The sequence below is a fragment of the Microcaecilia unicolor genome, chromosome 1, assembly GCF_901765095.1.
Source record: "Microcaecilia unicolor chromosome 1, aMicUni1.1, whole genome shotgun sequence".
In the NCBI taxonomy this organism is placed as follows: Eukaryota; Metazoa; Chordata; class Amphibia; order Gymnophiona; family Siphonopidae; genus Microcaecilia; species Microcaecilia unicolor.
This window is the reverse complement of record NC_044031.1, coordinates 454,383,816-454,400,814: the sequence shown is the minus strand read 5'-3', so window position 1 is coordinate 454,400,814 and position 16,999 is coordinate 454,383,816.

Genomic DNA, 16,999 nt, shown 5'->3' with positions numbered 1-16,999 from the left:
ATTGTAAGCCCTCCTGGGACAGAGAAATACCCAGTGTACCTGAATGTAACTCACCTTGAGCTTCTACTGAAAAATGTGTGAGCAAAATCTAAATAAATAAATAATAAAATATTTGGGCACATTAACATGACACTTGGAGGGACATAATCGAACGGCACCGGCCAAATAGATGGGGTGGAGCCAACTGTATTTTCGAAATACGGTTGGGGCCGGCTAAATGTTGAGATCGCTGGGTGTAGAGATGGCCAGCTTCATTTTTCAGCCATAATGAAAACCGGGCCCGGCCATCTCAAACCCGGCGAAATTCAAGGCATTTGGTCGTGGGAGGAGCCAGCATTTGTAGTGCACTGGCCCCCCTCACATGCTAGGACACCAACCGGGCACCCTAGGGGGCACTTCTAAAAATTAAAAAAAAAATAGCTCCCAGGTGCATAGCTCCCTTATCTTGGGTACTGAGTCCCCCAAATCCCACCAAAACCCACTCCCCACAAATCTGCACCATTACCATTGCCATAAGGGGTGAAGGGGGGCACCTACATGTGGGTACAGTGGGTTTTGGGTGGTTTTGGAGGGCTCAACATTAACCACCACAAGTGTAACAGGTAGGGGGGGATGGGCCTGGGTCCACCTGCCTGAAGTGCACTGCACCCACTAAATACTGCTCCAGGGACCTGCATACTGCTGTCAGGGAGCTGGGTATGACATTTCAGACTGGTATAGAGGCTGGCACAAAAATGAATTTTAATTTTTTTTTGTGTGTGTGGGAGGGGGTTGGTGACCACTGGGGGAGTAAGGGGAGATGATCCCCGATTCCCTCCGGTGGTCATCTGGTTAATTGGGGCACTTTTTTGTGACTTGGACCTAAAAATAAATGGACCAAGTGCAGCCGGCGAAATGCTCGTCTGAGCCGGCCATCTTTTTTCCATTATGGGGTGAAGCTGGCCATCTCGTAATCACACCCCCGCCCCACTCCCACTCCCACCCCGCCTCCGTCCCGCCTTCTGTAACCTCCTTGAAGGTTGGCCGGCTCCGCAACGAAAAGCAGTTGGCACCAGCCAAAATCGGCTTTCGATTATACCGATTTGGCTGGGATCAGGAGATCGCTGGCCATCTTCCGATTTGTGTCGGAAGATGGCCGCGATCTCTTTCGAAAATAAGCTCATTGGTGTCTTTTATAGAATTTTCATTATAATGTATGTTTTAAATTTCCCTTGAAACCCATGTGTGAAGCAAACCAAAAAATAAAAATTGTCCTCAAAATCAGCAAGAAAAGCCAAACAAACCAAAACTTTTTAGTTCATTCTTGGTTTATGCACATCTTTAGTAAATTCACTGTGAATTTCTCTCCTTGCCGATTTATTCCACTACTGGTCATTGTCCTTCTCCTGTATGAGCACAGCTTTTACTTTGTGAAACTTTCTTTTGCAAAAGATTAGATAAAATTCAATGCAGTAGAACAAATTTAGAATCATTTTAATGAATGACTATAGCACCTTTTGAATCCGATCAGGTAACTGGATATAACTTTTGACCTGGTTCAGATTACACAATCCATTGTGATATAAGTTACATTTTTAATAAGCTCCTCTTGAAAGCCTTTACCTTTAAAAAAAGGCATAGAGAAAGAGTATCTTTAGCAGGATTCCACTGCCTATTATATCTTGAAACATACCTTGACTTCTTAACATAGAAGAAAAATCTGAGAAATGTCTTTGCAAAAATAATATTTGTGCATGTTACTTTTTTAATTTTCAGAGGTCTGTTTATTAAAGTATTATATTTACAAAACAATGTTATCCACAAGTGAATCATACAATTACAATGCAAAATGAGTATTACAAACATATACACCACAGTGCTGAGTAGATTCTCATAGATATTTTCTTTGTCATTCCAAATCATTTTTCTAATGGAAACAATCATAAGCAATGCAAAATAGTTTTGCAAATATCGTTCATTATTAACAAAAGACAAAATACAAAGAGTACACACTATTGAAAAATAGTGCATGCATTTGTACATACTTTGTCAACAGTGTGAAATCTTCACAAACAGTATGCACTATTGACCCAATTATGAATTATGAATGTGCAATTTTATAAATACATGTAATGAAAATTCCAGTCATTCCAAGTCTGGCTCCTAGATCCTAAGAAACTTTGTTGAACCTTGGCTTAGACAATTGAGGGCAATCAGTTTTTTTTTAAGGTCCATTTTAGATTGTAATTTCAAGCCCTAATACTTCCTCAGTTGTAATTCTATCTAGGGACTTCCTCTAAATTATTTTAGAGACTTCATTTGGCAGAAAACACTACAGCAATACTTATTTTTGTTGCTTATAAATAAGATAGATCTCCTTACCTGCTGATTCGGTTGCATCAGTTTCCTGTTCAAGCTTGAGTAGAGTTTCAAACTTTTTTTGCTTGATTTTTTAAGATTCCTCATGGTTATTTATTTATTTATTTTATTGCATTTGTAGCCCACATTTTCCCTCCTTTTTGCGGGCTCAGTGTGGCTTACAATACATTATGAATAATGAGAATACAATTTGTTATAATTCAGGTTATGGATTACATAGTGAGGAGATTAAAACGAGACAAAATCAAAATCTCTAAATGAGACAAAATGAAAATCGAGAGGAATGAATCAGTTGAGCAGAACATGGGGACATTGGAAGGAGATAGCGGGAAATTTGGGGCGTTATGTGCGGCATATGGTATACATTTTCCTGTGGTTTGGCACCGGAATATTTTTATCCAATAATAGCATATCTCATTGGTAGACATTTCTCATGATTGTTGACTTCAGTGTTGTTAGATTTTTCTTTGGCTAAAGGTATTCAATTTAGTTAAGTTTTTTTTTTCCTTTCATCCACTGAAATATGGAACAGGTTGCCAAAGTGGATTATTTTGAAGCAATCTTATTTTGTTTTTCAAAACCTGAAAGCCTTCCTGTTTGACAAAGATTTCAAACAATTATGGGCCTCTTTTTAGCAAGCTGTGCTAGCGATTCCCATGCGGTAATGCTGACTTAGGATATTCAAAGTGAATGGGCTTTGTTGGCATTACTTCACTGGAAGCCGCTAGCGCAGCTTGATAAAAGAAGCCCTATATGTTTTAAGATACTGTGGATTTTTCACAATTGATTTAACCTAATTACATGTTTTCAACATCATTTCATGTTTATATTGTACTCCACCCTGATCCTTTTAGGAATTTGGTGTATTATATAGAATAGAAGCAGCAATGAACAGGCAGTGTTATCCCTTGATACTGTTCATCATCTTCTTTGATTTCATGTTTACTACGACTTACTTTTGTTATTTTGACTAATTGGTCCCTTGGTAGAAGATCCAGCTAACCAGTGGCCCTGAGATTAACACATGTGTTGGTTTCTAAAGCTATTATCCAAATAGACCAGTTTGTTCTTGTTATGCATAATGGAAAGTCACATTACCCAGCAGCAGGATGTAATGCTTTCTTATTATGCAAGAAAAGAAGTAATGTATATGGATGTTTAAGAAGATTTTCCAAGTTTTATTAGTAATGCATCTCTTTATTCTGCAATCAGGTACAAATCATAAATCTTACCTGCCAGAGAAGATGTCATATATTTGTGCTGTATTAGCCTTTTTTATTTATTTTAAACTGGATTCATTTTTAAAAGTTTTTAATAACTTTCAGATTACAAATCACATTGTTTCTATTGGTCTTCATAAACACAAAATCCCTCATTATGCTTTCTTTAATGTACATGCTGAAGAAATATCTGTCTTTTCTGTCCTGCCCTTATAAAGTCCCATAATGCATAGGACATAGGTCAGAAAAGGGACATCTAAGTTGGGACATTCAAAATTTCCAGAATATTTTACAAAACATTTTGTGAAATGTGGAACCTTTCACAAAATCTGAATGAGGACATACAGATATACAGTAGGAACAACCATTTTGAAAACAACAACAACAACAACAACAACTTTGTTATCTGTATAATTGTACATTGTAAGCCACATTGAACTCAGACTTGCATCATAAATAAATAATTGTAAGTAAAACTTTACCCGAGTTTGTATTTGTGACAAAACAATGTGTTTTAAACCTGTAAAATTGCCTTTAACTCTTGATTTCTCTAGTTTGGCCAGTACGTGGTACATGTTTTATGTTAAAGCTGTTATAGAGAAGTGAATACCTCTTAGTTTCATTCAGTGAAGAAATGAATCTACAGTACTATGAGCAGTATATGTTTAAAACTTGTTGACTGGAGTTTGAAATTACCTAGCAGTTGTTGCTGGCTTTGCTTCAGTCTTAGCCTGGGAGAAAAGAAAGACAGATCTTTTTGCTGATGCTTAGTAAATTATAGGTCCTGATCTTCCCAGGTACTGTTTAGGCAGCATACAGATGTTTAGTTAGTGTTATAATTGATCCATATTTCAGTTACCTGTTATTGTTTGCTATTTGCACTATTTGGTTTCACTGTTCAATATTTTTAAGAGGATAAACATGTTTGTTCACATCTTTAATGAATGCTCCGATTCACTCATGCCCCTCCCATGGTCATGCCCCCTTTCAGTTATGTACTAAAAGATTGGCATGCACATCTTTACAGAGTAGCACATAGCAAGATGTGAGTTCAAATCCAAATTGTTGACAATTAATGCCAATAAATGTTAGTGGCCATTATTGACATTAATTGGCTCGATGTACAAATTGGTGATGCACGTAGGGAATAGAAATCCTCGGGAGACGTATGTGTTAGGCGGGGAGAATCTGATAGGTATGGACGGGGAGAGGGATCTTGGGGTGATAGTATCTGAGGATCTGAAGGCGACGAAACAGTGTGACAAGGCGGTGGCCGTAGCTAGAAGGTTGTTAGGCTGTATAGAGAGAGGTGTGACCAGCAGAAGAAAGGAGGTGTTGCTGCCCCTGTATAAGTCGTTGGTGAGGCCCCACCTAGAGAATTGTGTTCAGTTTTGGAGGCCGTACCTTGCGAAGGATGTAAAAAGAATTGAAGCGGTGCAAAGAAAAGCTACGAGAATGGTAAGGGATTTGTGTTACAAGACGTATGAGCAGAGACTTGATGACCTGAACATGTATACTCTGGAAGAAAGGAGAAACAGGGGTGATATGATACAGACGTTCAAATATTTGAAAAGTATTAATCCGCAAATGAACCTTTTCCGGAGGTGCGAAGGCGGTAGAACGAGAGATTGAAGGGGGGGGGGGCAGACTCAAGAAAAATGTCAGGAAGTATTTTTTCATGGAGAGAGTAGTGGATGCTTGGAATGCCCTCCCGCGGGAGGTGGTGGAAACGAAAACGGTAACGGAATTCAAACATGCATGGGATAAACATAAAGGAATCCTGTTCAGAAGGAATGGATCCTAAGGAACTTAGCCAAGATTGGGTGGCAGAACCGGTGGCAGGAGGCGGAGATAGTGCTGGGCAGACTTATACGGTCTGTGCCAGAGCCGGTGGTGGGAGGCGGGGCTGGTGGTTGGGAGGCGGGGATAGTGCTGGGCAGACTTACACGGTCTGTGCCCTGAAAAGGACAGGTACAAATCAAGGTAAGGTATACACAAAAAGTAGCAGATATGAGTTTATCTTGTAGGGCAGACTGGATGGACCATGCAGGTCTTTTTCTGCCGTGATTTACTATGTTACTGTTTGTCTGGACTGATAAAGAATCTTGGTGGTTTGTGTGTTGGGTCTGTGAGTGTTTTTTGGGAACTATGGGACCACTGGGAGTGTGGCCCCAGTAACCTAGAAATCACGGGATAACTTCAGAGTGGGAGACTCATCCAGAGGCAGTTGTGACCAAGTCGGTGGGAGAAGGGTGCTAGTGTAGAGCACAAACAGCAGGTACAGGCAGACCTGAGCTGTGCTGGGGATAGATCCTCTAAGTGGCTGCGGGGTTACCCCAGGTGAGTGGCAAAGCGTTATGTGACAGTATTTTTATTTGTTTCTATATGCATCTAATTTTGTACCTCGCCTTGGATAAATAATAAACTATTATTATAAGTATTAAGAAATACACATGCCAGATTTTGTACAACTACACATATATGATGAGTCAACAGGATCTGAGTTCAGTCCTCAATTTTTTTACTTTTTTGAAGAGGTGAGAGAAGTGCAATTGCCCCTTCATTCATTCTTTGAAACTACAAGTCCAATAACGCTCATAGCTCACATTTAGGACTAGATTTTGCAAATGGTGTCCATATTTGGACTCTGAAAAAATTCAAGCTGAGCGATATTCTATAAATGGTGCTCAGAGTTGGGCACCATTTATAGAATAGCATGTAATACCTGGGTCCACACCCAACTTTTGGACACGAGGATTTATACCAACTGAAACTTGGTGTTAATCCTTGTATGTAAATTAGGTGCAGCTCCCTTGAATTCTATAATACTGCACACATCTTTAATGAATGCTCCGATTCACTCATGCCCCTCCCATGGTCATGCCCCCTTTCAGTTATGTACTAAAAGATTGGCATGCACATCTTTACAGAGTAGCACATAGCAAGATGTGAGTTCAAATCCAAATTGTTGACAATTAATGCCAATAAATGTTAGTGGCCATTATTGACGTTAATTGGCTCGATGTGCAAATTGGGGGTGCACCTAAATTTGTGCATGTAATTTTTAGCACCATATATAGAATCTGTTAATGCATAATTTAAAGGAATTACAGCCGACAGGTACATTATTAAAAATATATCTATATTTATATCTACATCTATTACAGGCATTCACTCTCACCTTCTTCATGACTTTAACAAATAAGTAAATCACAATACAACCTGCATATGGCAATATCCAGCCACAGCATTATTAATTTATTTAAACAACAATTCATAACCAGAACCATTCTCCACAATTCAACATCAACAAAACAACTATTTGCAACCTTTAACATTGAAATAGGCACAATTTTCGGTTAGTCAGTATCAAACTAACCACATGCCAACCAGACAAAGCACTTCAAAAGCCCCGCCAGACATGGTCAGCAGTAATGCAAAACCTTGCCATTTCCCTGAGTTTAAGATTGTATCTTATAGGAAACCTATCACTTCTCCACCCTTGATTCTCAACTAAATATCTTGCTTTGTATAGTATCCATAAGTTACCCTTCTATTTGGGGTGGGTGGTAGTGGTGACAGCCTGATTTGTCACTACTTCCCGCCCCCCCCCCCCATTAAAAAAACAGGCCAGTTATGCTGCATACATGCTTCTATCTTGGATGGAGTACAAGAAAATATCTAAGCTGATGTCGGAGAGATACATCCCATCACTTCTTAACAAACCCAGGCAATCAGCAGTCAATAAATCATGTAATAAAACCAGCCCTCTAGTTTGCACACAAAATGAGGCATTCACATGCTAGCACAATTTGTCAGTTGCTCTCATCTCTTTCACATCTCTTCACACAAGTCTGGTAATGCAGAAAGTAACAAAGCCCTCCTCATCTGGCAAATGAGTTCAATTCCCTTTATGTAGCAGAGGTCATTTCCTACCAAATGAATCAGGAGAAAAACAGGCTTAGGTAATTAATGGACTTGAAGCAAAGAAGGTAATAGTTGCTCCCATAACATTACTCTTAAGCTCAACCCACAAATTTGTACACCAAAATGAGCCAGGGCTAAACGAGGACCCTACTGAGATTGATTTGTGCCCAAAAGATGAAAGAGTGACCAAACAGCTAGATTATGATTTCAAGAAATAAAGGCTCTAAAACTAACAAAAGAAATAAGGAAATTGAACATTATTTCAGAACATCCGGAGAACATACATAACCTTCATATCTGTCTTCCATCACCCCACCCTCCAAATCAAAGCTGCAGTGGCACCAATTAATGAGGATATGCTAGAAGCCTCAATCCTAAATGAATAGGTCCTGAATAATTTAGTATCCAGCCCAGTATGGAACAAACGCCTCTTGAACACTGCTGTAAATCATGTCAAGGAATTCCTTGACTTTCACGGAGAGAGTAGTAGATACTTGGAATGACCTCCTGCGGGAGGTGGTGGAAATGAAAACGGTAACAGAATTCAAACACGCGTGGGATAAACATAAAGGAATCCTATTCAGAAGGAATGGATCCTAAGGAGCTTAGCCGAGATTGGGTGACAGAGCCGGTGGCGGGAGGCGGGGATAGTGCTGGGCAGACTTATACGGTCTGTGCCCTGAAGAGGACAGGTACAAATCAAAGTAGGGTATACACAATAAGTAGCACATATGAGTTTATCTTGTTGGGCAGACTGGATGGACCATGCAGGTCTTTTTCTGCCGTCATTTACTACGTTACTATGTTACTATGTTATATGTGCCGACCAAAATACAGCCAATGACAGATGACGCTGCTCAAATAACTGCGTGCACATCCAATGGCATATAACCAATCTCTTCTCTCGATGCAAGACCACTCAAGACCTTAGTCCCATCTGGCCTATCTTAGACTGAAGGATCAGTAAATGAACATGGGTGGAAGAAAGCCAAACATCACTGACTAAACAACCCCGTTCCTCATACACTTTTTTTTTTTTAAATTGTTGGTAGCCAATTCTCCAAAATGAAAATCTCCATAGAATGCAAAAACATAGCAACATGTCATATGTAGAAAAGTAAAGCTCTGGCAAAAATAAAATAAACAATTGTATCAACTGCTTCTACATAACGAGGAGCTGCAGTCTCACCACACCTTGAGGACCAACTACTCTCTGATAACCTTTCAATAATTTCTTCACCAAAAATGATGAAGTCTTCCTATCTACTTATTTTAGACAAAAACCTCAAGCTGGCCAGCACAAACCACATAGTATACACTGACCAATGGTGAGCTGACACAGAGAGAAATTAATGAAGCTCAAAATCACCTCCAATGAAAATTGGCCAAAAAACAGAGACCAAATGCCCTTTAAAATGATCTGAAGTGGTTCCAACCCATGTTATACAACTTCCAGGTGTTAGACACCAATGCAGTTAGCAGCAGACTCTTTAAATTGTCAGAAGGATGTGCCACAAACCCTGTGGCATCACTGTAGACCGTTAGTCCACTCCTGGTGCCAAATCATGAAACCATGCCACTGGAGATAGCATCAGCAATTTCATTATGAACACAAGGAATATATTGAGCAGACAGAGTAAAATTAAACTCTAAACAATGTAATACCAATTCTCGCAGGGACAACTGGCTGATTGCTTATTCCCAGCATCCACAGCAGTCATGTTATCAGAGTGCCAGACTTCTCTTTTGTTGACCAGCTTCTCACCCAAAATAAGAAATGCCACTAAGACTGCAAATTGTTCCAGGAAGGCTATGTTCTTACAACATCCTTTGAGAAACCGCTCAGCTGAACATTCAGCTGCACAGTGGACCCCTTGAAAATATAGGCCAAACCCATGCCCACCAGATGCATCTTAGAAAAGTTTCAAGTTCCATGCAGAAAAGGAAAAGAATCCCAGATATGTAAGTCCTCCTTCACCAATACCGGGATCTGTAAAAAAATACTTTTGTTCAGCATAGTTTACCTGGCTCCTCCTGTCTCGGGAATGGTCCCTCTTGGGTGAGGGCACCGCCCATTTATGTCAGATGTCCTCACCCTCTTAGGAGAGAGCCAGATGGTGCTTCAGTGCCTCAACTACTTTCCCGTTTGTGGTGCTGGTGCATGTCTTCTGATCCTGCTTGTTGCTCACCTCTTGCCTGAACCTGAAGCCTGGACATGAGCTTGCTGACTGCTTGCCGCCTGTCTGAACCTGTAGCCTGAACCTGACCTAGCTGCGGTAGTATGGATGCATGAAATTGGCATGCGCTGGGCCATTTTTTTTACACAGCATAGAAAAAAAGCTTTCTTAATGGGGCAGTAAATGGCCATGCTCTAAAATTAAAAGTAGTGCAAGGCTGTTTACTGCCTGAGCCTTTACCACCACCCACCGACCTAGCAATAAGGGCTAACACACTACTTGTGTGATAATCATACAGCTCGCTTCAATGTGGCTGTGCTGCCGATTACCACCGGGAACATCCCCCCCCCCCCCCCCCCCCCATGGTAGAAAATAGAAAATTATTTTCTATCACAGGAAACAACATGTGCCAACTTCAGAATTACCACTAGGCACCCGCGCTACCCCGGCAGTAATGCCAACTTGGTGCGCACTACCTGTGTGTTAACCCTACCACTGCTTAGTAAAAGGGCCCATCAACTTGTAATTTCTACAGTATGTACATGTTGACAGCTCCTGTCCTTTACCCATCCCTTCTGGGTCGAGCAATCTAAGGCTGTGCCTGCAGCACTGAGGCACAAGTGATCTTCTCCCTGGACCAGCCTTCCTTGTCCGTTCACTCATTCACCCAAAGTGTACCTGTCCGGGTTACTACCTTGAGCTCCAACAGACTCTGTTCTGCTCCATAATAATGGGAAAATTACACATGTAGTCTCAAATTTCTTATATATTTTTTAAATTACAACTTTCCTTAAAATAAGAATTTAGAGGTCCTTTTACTAAAGGGTGGCAAGCCCACTATGGGCTTGAAGCATGGTGATCCAGCTCTACTGCCAGGATACCACAGGAGCCCAGTGGTGGTGCTTGCCCTCACCTTGTGCCATTTCCAGTTCTTCAAAAATATTTGCTAATTTTTAGTGCCGGTGACTTACTGGGAATTAATTGGGCAACACCGCGAGCTGCCCAGTTACCACCGGGTTAGCATGAGAGCTCTTACCATCTCCTAAAAAGTTCCTGCCAAGCTCTAGCCCTTCCTCTAGTCCCAGCCTTGTCTGCTTGTCTGTCTTGTCTCTTGTCTTCTCTTTTCCTGTTCGGTCCCATCCGCATATAGTTCTTGCCCTGCCTTGTCTTGCCTGGTCTGGACCCAGTACTAGCCTTGTTTCTTTATCTTGCCTCATCCTGTCTGGGTTCAGTTCTAGCCCCATCGCCTTGCTTTTCCTTGTCTCATCTGAATCTGGTTCCTGACTTCTCTGCCCTGCCTTGTCTTGTCTAAGTCCAGTTCTTGGGTTTTCTTGCCTAGTCTTGTTGGCCTTGTCCTGTCTACCTTGTCCTGTCTTGGTTCCAGCCTTGCTTCAAGTTCCTGTCTTGATTCCAGTCTTGTCTCAAGTTCCTGCCTTGAATTGCCATGCTCTAGTTTCTGCCCTGTGCCAGCCCAGGGGACTTGTCTGCTGCAATTGGGGTCTGGCCATGACCCAAGAGCTTACCACCCCTTGATCTGTGACATATTTAAAGTTTCAAAACAATTATTTTTAAAATAAGCATATGTTATTTAGCTTTGAAATGCAGAGTTATGTTTTTCAATTAGTTTCTTTAACATTTATGAGTTTCAAATTTTCCTTATTTATTTATCACATTTATTTATTTATCAAATTTATATCCTGCCTATCCAACATATCTAAGTGGGTTATAATGTACACTCATAAAATAATACATAGACCAAACTAAAACATACTATGTAATTATACCTACATCATCCCCCAAAATGACAGCAGAACATTGTATAGAATTATGTCACATCATCAACAAAATACCTTACCAAGCAAAAAAGTCTTCAACTGTTTTTTAAACTTCATCAGTGAGGTAATTTGATGAATCCTCAACAGGAGTGTATTCCACATAACTAGCCCCATTACAAATAATGTTTGAGCTTGGGTTTCAGCAAGACGAACTTGATAAACCAAAGGTACCTCCAAAAAATTGCATCCCTGAGATCTCAACTCCCTTAAAGGCTGATAGACCTTAAGGATCTGAGTCATAGCTAAAGGGGCTTCACATTGCAGAGCTTTAAAAACCAACATCAACATTTTTAATTTGATGTGCCAAAAGATAGGCAACCAATAAAGCTTTTTTAGCTAGGGAGTCACATGTTCAACCCTACTCATACCCCCCTCCCAATTAACCAAGCAGCAGAGTTTTGAGCAACCTGCAATGCCCTCAAGGATTTTTGTGAAAGGCCACAAAATGAGGGCATTGCAATAGTCCAGAAGTAGTAAAACATACCTCTGCATTACTGATCGACAATTCTCTACAAAAAGCAAGTCCCTGAGTCTTGCAACCAGCTGCATTTTGAAAAATACAACTTTAATAACAGCAGAAATTTGTTGCTTAAATGATAGAGCGGTATCCAGAATCACTCCTAAACTTTTCATGGATCCTAGAATAGGAAGAGATATGCTCTCAAACTGAATAGTCAGCACTGGACATTTTCCTCCAGAGTGAGACAACCTCAGTTTTTTGAGTTTTTCCAATTTTCAGAGCATTGGCATTCGTCCAGTCCAGTATCGCTCCAAGATAAAATTCAATCAATTTAAACTAAAATAAAACTGAAGATCATCTGCATACAAGAGATAACTAATGCCGAAATCTGTTAGTAATTTGCATACTGGAAAGTATAAACAGATTGAATAAGAGGGTGGATAATGAAGAGCCCTGTGGGACAGCTGACTTTACTGATACCAAATCTGATCTTGAGGACATTTGTGTAATCTTAAAAATGCAGTCTGACAGAAATGATCTAAACCATGTTAACACCTTACAAGACATTCCCAATGATTGCAAATGTTCAACTAGCAGGACATGATTAAGAGTATCGAATGCCGCTACTACATCCAAGGATATTTTAAAAATGCTCTCTCATCTATCAAAGCTTGAAATAATTTAATCCAGCATAGAAATCAATAATGTTCTGCATTAGGTTTAGCTCTAAAGCCAAACTGAAATGTGTTGAGTAAATGGTGCTGATCAACAAAGTCAGACAGTTGAGCTAAAACCATCTTCTCCATCACTTTAGCAAAGAACTCCATATTAGAAATTGGACGGTGGTTCTCCAGTTTACTAGAGTCCAGCGCACACAGCTGTACTCTTCAACAAATCAGGCACCTCTCCTTCTCGAAAAAGCTTTATTAATAATAGATGTCATAGAAGGAGCCAAATCAGTTTTCAAAGCTTTCAAAATTGAAGTAGAACAAGAATTCAATGGACTAATAGGGGTCCTTTTACTAAAGTGCGCTGAAAAATGGCCTGTGGTAGTGAAGGCATGTGTTTTGGGCGTGCGCAAAATCATTTTTCAGCGCGCCTACAAAAAATGACTTTTTAAAATTTTTGCCGAAAATGGACGTGCAGCAAAATGAAAATTGCCATGCGTCCATTTTGGGTCTAAGACCTTACCACCAGCCATTGACCTAGTGGTAAAGTCTCACGCGGTAAACGGGCTGTAATTACCTATGTGTATCAAATGCCACTTGGTTTGCGTCCGATATGTGCGTCCAAAAATAAAAATTATTTTCAGACGCATGTATCGGATACACGCCAAAAATGAAATTATCACAAGAGCCACGTGGTAGCTGGGCGATAACTCCATTTTGGCACGCATAGACGCTTATGTGGCTTAGTAAAAGGGTCCTTTAGTGTCTGAATAACTTGAGACACTAATGTTTACTAAGGTGCACTATAGCGTGTTAACGTGGTTAATGCGCGTTAATGGTTAATGTGTATTAAACGCTAACACATCCATAGAAATGTATAGCGCGTTAGAGTTTAACGTGCCTTAACTTTAAAGGCACATTAAAAATGCTAACACACCTTAGTAAACATACCCCTTGGTGTGCATCTAAACAGGCAAATTCTGGCCAAAGATCCAAATTACAGCAGATTCATAGATCTGATTACTTTGAAACCCATCAGCAAGCTTATTTTGCTTTATCTTAAAAATAAAGTGCAAGTTGCTGACTAGATGGAGAAGATGATTTAGAACAGCTAGGGACTACCAAAGTTTCCACAATTGCAAATGATTCTTTAGATTGTGATAATGCTTTAGAAATGTTCTCATCAAAATAATTCCTTATTGAGGTAACTACAGATCTTTTATAATCCTCAGGAGCCATAAGATATCCTTGTTGCATATAAAAATCAGGAGACTTTCTCCATTCACGTTACCTTTTCCTAAGTTCCTTCTTTTCCATTTTCAGTTTTACAATATCAAAGATGATAGATTAATCTTTTAAAATCATAAGAATTTAAGAACATCATTGCATCCAATGATAGATCTAATACTGATGCCAATGATCTAGAGCTTCTACTAAAGGTAAATTCTCCAGATGATGCAAAAGGGGCAACCACTCAGTTTTCAAATCTTGCAACTCATAGTTTGAATGTTTAAGGGGCCCTTTTACTAAGACGTGCCTAAAATTGGCCTGCGCTGGTGTAGGAATATGATTTGGATGCACGCTGGTCCATTTCCTCAGCGCGCCTGGAAACAAGGCATTTTTTTTGTGCCAGAAAATGGTCATGCAGCAAAATTAAAATCAGCGCATGTCCATTTTTGGCCTGAGACCTTACAGCCACCTTAGTGGTAAGGTCTCATGCGCTAACCAGGCAGTAAGTGTTCAATCTGTGCAAACTGTTGATTGCCACCGGGTAAGCGCCACACAGTAGAAAATACCATGTGTTTTGGGTGTGCACCAAAATTGGAATTACCACCTGGGGCATGCGGTAGCTGGGCGGTAGTGTTAATTTGAAGCCTATGCACCTTAGTAAAATGGCCGCTAAGTATCTTGGTTCTCTCTAAAGAATCCTTATTAATATCCTGAGACATTAATGTGAAAGAAATCAATGTATGATCAGACCAAGGCACATCAGAAATGGTTAATTCAGACTGTACATCAAGTAAACTTGATCTTATAAAAAAAAATTAGACCTAAAATATGTTTACCAGAATGAGTGGGTACAGAAACCAACTGTTTCCACCCCAGGCAGGACATAAGATAGAAAAAAACCCAATCACGAGCTACCAAACCTGAAGTGAACAAATCAGCATGTACATTAAAATCATCCAAAATAAGGGAGCGACCGGGGGGGGGGGGGGCAGCGGCGGGGAGAGCGATGGGGGGGGGGGCGGAGGCGGGGCGGCCTTGCCCTGGGCCCGGCCTAGTCTCTCGGTGGCCCTGACTGTGCCCTGCTCTCACGGAAATAGGAAGTTATAGCAGACAAGGGCGGGACACAGTGAGGGAAGGCCCGAGGTGATCTGCCGCTTTCACACAGACGCGAGGCGCTGCACTGCCAATTAGAGATTTTTTTCTAAATGTAGGAGGCCTGGTGGCAGACAGAAGGGGGCTGTCGACAGAGCTGAGGGTAGGCAGAAGGAGACTAGGGACTGCAGCACCAGCGGCCTGGGAGCAGGAAAAGGAGAGAGACCCCGGCACCGTGCCCCCCTTGGAGGGTAATTTTGTCCCCCTGCCCCCCCTCGACGGCCATGTTCTTAACTATAAGGAACAGAACTGGATATTTAAACTTAACTCGGTCGAACCCACTGGGCTTAACAAAGAAATTGAATGGATCTATTTAATCTGACAAGTTCCTGATATTGGTCGGCAGTTAAAAGGGGTAACTTAGATGTCATTTTGGTATAAGAGGCTCCAGTACTTATTCTGGAGACGTAAAGGTACATGACTATTATGATGTTATATACTGCCTTTTGAGTATTTCTGTCTTTGTAAATACTGGAAACTTTTAATCAGTTTTCTTCTCTGCAGAGGCATACCTTGAAAAAGCAGAAGCAAAACACGTGTCGGTATGCAGCCCCATACGATTTGACTTTGGATTTTAAAATCCCCTGAACCATTTAAAGATAAGTACAGATTTATTCTGATTATAAGCATTTGAGAGCGTTGTTACAAAATGAAAAAACTCTTGAAAGGTTTTCTATATAATGGACCGATGACGAGAAAGGTGGATATTGCTATTGCACCAGTATTTTACAATGGAGTACCGCCTCTGATGGTCCGAAGATACCTTTCTATATGAAAGTGCTTTGATTTGTTATAGCAGTGATAAGAATATATTTTTTTGTGTGAGTGTGTGTTAATGTCAACATTAGCACATGGCCATTAATGCAAAAAAAAAAAAAAAAAGGAAAATTGGCCAGTTTACCATTTTACCGCTGCAGTAAAAATGGCCTTAATGTGTGGGAAAAACCTGCATAAGGGTGTGCTAAGGTTACTTTATACCACAGCTTAGTAAAAGGACCCCAAAGTAAATAAATCAAAAGACTTGCTTGACTATGCATCATCACACTAATTAATACATTTAATTATAAAATAGATACAACGCTAAGCAATAAATCTGAAAACATAATTTTGTGTGGCATGCTAAAATACTAAAAGGGTAGTCTTGGAATAAAGATTAAAATAGTGATAGTTATTTGAATTTCATTGGATAAAAATATGCTTCAGGAATTATGTCTGGAACAGTTTCCAAGCTAAAATAGTGACTTGCCTTCATTTAGGCTGAGAGTAGAACAATTATTAAGGAGAAGCCAGATGTACCCTTCAGTAGATACACTTATTAATATTCACAAACATATGGCTTTATTTGCAAAAGATTTTTCCAACTGAGTGAAGAGGGAAGTCCCACTGGAAGATTCTGAGACAATGGAATACAAATAAATATGCATGAGAGAGGATACAACTGAGAACAGGTTAATAGCAAAGCATGAAAGAATTGTCTTGAGGTTTTAATGAGAGGATAGTCCACTCTGAGGCTCAGTTTCAGAAAATATTTATTTATGGAAATGCACTATAGCAATTTTAGTTCTGTAAGATTCCCTGTAAATTAAAAGTGAATATTAGGCCTCCATAGATGCCTCACTGTTCTTTAAATTAAACAACCTGAAAACAATCATTAGGAAATATTCAGTGAGTGCCTACGGTTAAAAATACCTTCTCCATTTAACTTTATGCTGTGCTATTCTACTACTACTACTTATCATTTCTAAAGCACTACTAGACATACACAGTGCTGTACACTTGAACATGAAGAGACAGTCCCTGCTCGCCAGAGCTTACAATCTAATTAGGACAGACAAACAGGACAAACAAGAGATAAGGGAATATTAAAGTGAGGATGATAAAATAAGGGTTCTGAACAAGTGAATAAGGATTAGGAGTTAAAAGCAGCATCAAAAAGGTGGGCTTTTAGCTTAGATTTGAAGACGGCCAGAGA